General features: G+C 49.0%; 1 non-coding gene across 1 annotated transcript; it reads left to right on the forward strand.

Moving 5' to 3' along the window:
- Nucleotides 1-1,541: 1,541 nt before the first annotated feature.
- Nucleotides 1,542-1,613, forward strand: trnag-ucc. The gene has a single exon. It is a non-coding gene; the product is annotated as a tRNA-Gly (tRNA).
- Nucleotides 1,614-4,690: the final 3,077 nt, after the last annotated feature.

Raw genomic sequence — 4,690 nt, forward strand, 5'->3', positions numbered from 1 at the left:
TTGGTTAGGTCACATTTGGAGTACTGTGTGCAGTTCTGGTTGCCTCACTTTAGGAAAGATGTGGAAGCTTTGGAGAGGGTGCAGAGAAGGTTTACCAGGATGTTGCCTGGAATGGAGAGGAAGTCGTACGAGGCTAGGTTGAGAGTTCTCGGCCTTTTCTCGTTGGAACGGCGAAGGATGAGGGGTGACTTGATAGAGGTTTTTAAGATGATCAGAGGAATAGATAGAGTAGACAGTCAGAAACTTTTTCCCTGGGTACAACAGAGTGTTACAAGGGGACATAAATTTAAGGTGAAGGGTGGGAGGTATAGGGGAGATGTCAGGGGTGGGTTCTTTACCCAGAGAGTGGTGGGGGCATGGAATGCGCTGCCCGTGGGAGTGGTAGAGTCGGGATCATTGGCGACCTTTAAGCGGCATTTGGGTAGGTACATGGATGGGTACTTAATCTAGGTTAGAAGTTCGGCACAACATCGTGGGCCGAAGGGCCTGTTCTGTGCTGTATTGTTCTATGTTCTATGTTCGATGTTCTAATTTTGTAATCCGCATTCAACATGAGATTGGTCTCCAATTTTTGAGTTCCTCCCTCGCCCCCTTCTGCTTGTAGATGAGGGTGATGATGCCTTTCCTCATGGATTCTCTCATGGTACCTGCCTGAAGCATACTGACATACACCTCCAGCAGGCCCTGGCCAATCAAGTCCCACAGAGCAGAATAGAGCTCGACCGGTAAGCCGTCGCTTCCGGGAGTTTTATTCTTTTCGAAGGACTTGAGGGCCTTGGTCAGCTCATCCAGAGATAGCGGCTGATCCAGCCTCTCCCGTGTTCTGTCGTCTAAGACCTCCGTGATAGAGGACAGGAACGACTGGGGAGGCCGAGCTGTCGGTTAGCTTCGCGTCATACAGACTGGCGTAGAAGGATTTACTGATCCTCATGATGTCAGCCTGAGATGATGTTATCGAGCCATTTTCTTCCTTCAGGCTGCTCAGATCGGAGCTCTCTTTGTGCACCTTCTGGAAGAAGAAACGTGAGCACGCCTTGTCATACTCCACTGAGCGGACCCTGGACCGGAAGATTATTTTGGAGGCCTCTGAGGCAATGAGCGAGGCTTGCTGGTCCTTTAACACCTCGAGGTCCTCCGTGACTTCGACCCCCATCGTCTGCAGCAGGTACAGGGTCTGCATACTTTCCTGGAGCTGGGACCAGGGCACCAGGGCAACCCAAGGACTTCACATTCCGGTCAGGTGACCCTTTCTGAGAACTTCACAAGTTTTAATTGTGTGATCGTTCCAGGGTTGCCCCGGGATTTTCGTGCTATTTTTGTTATTGATTGATTTCAGATGATGAGAAATCCGAAATACTGCTTTGTGTGTATTAGAAAGTGAGGCGGGGCATCATGAGACCTACCCACTCAGTAAATCTCAGTCTTTTATGACTTCTCAATTCTAATGTTTCACTGCAAAATTTCCAACAAAACATCAACGACATTTAGAGTCAAGAACTATTATTGCACATCAGCTGATTTCTAGGCGGATGCGTGCTGTAGCGATGGTGGTATAGTGTTGAGCATAACTGCCTTCCAAGCAGTTGACCCGGGTTCGATTCCTGGCCATCGCAAGCTGTGAATTTTAAAACCACTCCCCAACCAAAAGAGCCGATACCTTCAGTGGTAATTAAACACTAACATCTGCACATCACACTGAGTCAGCCACACCAACGTTGCCAGATCTCCGGAGTGCAGACACAACTTTGAAGTTGAGGATGCGCCCAGGAGGATTAAGGAGTCAAGTCGATCACGGTTCAAATAAACTGGAGTCATGGCAGAATTCCTTGGATTTCCATCTTATTTCAAAAGAAATGTTTCCGGATTTCAGTCATTTCAACATTACTCTCAGTTTTGTTTTGTGAAACACAGCCTAATATCAAATGAAATGTGGGTGGGCTGTTCACAAATATCCAAACAACGTTATTTCTCATATCGAATCGGTCATGTTATTTTTTTAGGTGCAGGTCAGAAATAGGAGGAATGGAGACCAGCTGCTTTTATATTTCCAGTATGAGAAAATGACTCGATAAAACACTGAGAGACGATAGAAATGACCACACAGTGAGTGAAAGTTTAATCCAGGATAAAGTTAAAAATCACACAACACCAGGTTATAGTCCAACAGCACTAGTTTTAGGAGTGCTCCGAAAGCTAGTTGGACTATAACCTGGTATTGTGTGATTTTGAACTTTGTACACCCCAGTCCAACATCGGCTCCTTCACGTCATCACCCGAGATAGTCATCATGGATTTGTTAAGGGAAGGTAGTGTCTGATGAACGTGACTGATTTTCTTTGAAGGATAAAGAATGCATGGAGTGTTTGCGATGTAGATCAACCTGATGATAAGAAGGACCATAAGACACAGTATTTATAGCATAAGGATTACAGTATCATGTAGCTGAAATGATATATTAAACACACTTAGGTCAAACCTTTCATCTTTTATAATGGGTTTGCTAGTTTCCGTTCTTTAATATGAGAATCTCAGAACCTTTTTAAAGTTACCTTCTCGAGATAACTTCAGGTTTTCTAACAAGAGGTGCCATCTCAGCTCAGACAATGCATTAAAGGTGTGAGGTTAAAGTCTGTCTGTGTCCCAATCTTGAGTCAGACTGGTTCTAGCCTCCCAGTCGGAGAACACTTCAGCGGTCTGGGACTTTCGGTCTCGGACCCCTGGGTGACCATCCTCCAAGGCAGACTATGGGACAGGCAACAATGCAATGTGGCCAAGCAGAGGCTGATAGTCAAGTTCGGTAGCCATGGGATGGATTTAACTGGGACCTTGGGTTCATGTTACACAACACGTGTAACATGTGAAACAGGTAGAGGGGCATGGAGGGGCGGTGGGCAAGATGGAAAGGACGGGGTCAAGGGAGGGCACAGACGGCTGTGTAAGGGCATGACCAAGTGTTAACGTTCATGGTGTGGTAGGGGGAGGAAGTTCGGGTCTGCAGGAAATGATAGTCTCCAGCTTAGAGTCATGAGAACCCGGAACCACCAGTTACACGTACAAGCACAAGCACACACACACACACAAAAGTACACTCCTACCGACCCACAAGCTCATGCATTCTCTCTCTCAAACACAAGCTCTCTCTCACAAACTCACTCATACACCTCCACATTCACAGCCACTCACGCACCCTCTCACCGACTTATACCCCAGTCCACTCACACACATGCACCTACACACACTCTCACAGACCTGCACATTCCTACATGCACACACACACAGCCACACCCACACATGCACATACACACACACACACACAGTGATTCCGGGTTCTCATGACTCTAAGTTGGAGACTATCATTTCGTGCAGACCCATCCTTCCTCCCCCCACCACACCATGAACGTTAACACTTGGTCATGCCCTTACACAGCCGTCTGTGCCCTCCCTTGACCCCGTCCTTTCCATCTTGCCCACCGCCCCTCCATGCCCCTCTACCTCCTTCCGCTGGGTTGCTCTGACAATGTCAATTTCACTTCCTATGTCAATTTCACTGCACTGCGTTTTCTTTTTCCCCTCACGAACCGGGATCACCCTACTCTGAGCTTGCTGACCCATCCACCCCCTCGCTTTGCCCTCCCGGCGAGCGCTTTGTGTTTCGTTGGACCCGCGGGAGAAGCTGCCCGAAGCCCCCGTCAATACCTGAGCGGATGACACTGTTCTGCTCGGAGACAGGGAGGTCTGCAGATGCTGGAGCCCGAAACATCGATTTCCCTGCTGACTGACCTGCTGTGCTTTTCCAGCAACACACTCTCAACACTGTTCGGCCACGACCCTGTCTCGGTTCCACACAATCCCATTTATTATTAAGGCGCCAGGGTATCCCAAGGACTTGGGACCCATGGTAACTAAATTATGACAGCGGCCTCAGCACTCTACACCCCTTGACCTTGGAAAGCCCATCTTGGTTCTGGTTGCCGATCTAGGGCAGGGAGGCTTTTGCGTGCACTGCGTTCCCACATCAGTGGAAGCGACCTTCACTAAACAGCTGCCCATGACTACCCCCTCCTGTGAAGTTCAACATCACACAACACCAGGTTATAGTCCAACAGATTTAATTGGAAGCTCTAGATTTCGGACAACCACCTGATGAAGGAGCAGCGCTCCGAAAGCTAGTGCTTCCAATTAAACCTGTTGGCCTATAACCTGGTGTTGTGTGATGTTTAACTTCACAGGAGGGGGTAGTCATGGGCAGCTGTTTAGTGAAGGTCGCTTCCACTGATGTGGGAAGGCAGTGCACGCAAAAGCCTCCCTGCCCTAGATAGGTTACCTGAACCACGATGGGCTTTCCAAGGTCAAGGGGTGTAGAGTGCTGAGGCCGCTGTCATAATTTAGTTACCATGGGTCCCAAGTCCTTGGGATACCCTGGCGCCTTAATAATAAATGGGATTGTGTGGAACCGAGACAGGGTCGTGGCCGAACAGTGTTGAGAGTGTGTTGCTGGAAAAGCACAGCAGGTCAGGCAGCAGGGAAATCGATGTTTCGGGCTCCAGCATCGGCAGACTTCCCTGTCTCCGAGCAGAACAGTGTTATCCGCTTAGGTATTGAGGAGGGCTTCCGCAGCTACTCCCGCGGGTCCCACGAAACACAAAGCGCTAGCCGGGAGGGCAAAGCGAGGGGGTGGATGGGTCAGCAA

The sequence above is a fragment of the Chiloscyllium plagiosum genome, unplaced genomic scaffold (genome assembly GCF_004010195.1).
Source record: "Chiloscyllium plagiosum isolate BGI_BamShark_2017 unplaced genomic scaffold, ASM401019v2 scaf_9607, whole genome shotgun sequence".
NCBI classification, from domain to species: domain Eukaryota; kingdom Metazoa; phylum Chordata; class Chondrichthyes; order Orectolobiformes; family Hemiscylliidae; genus Chiloscyllium; species Chiloscyllium plagiosum.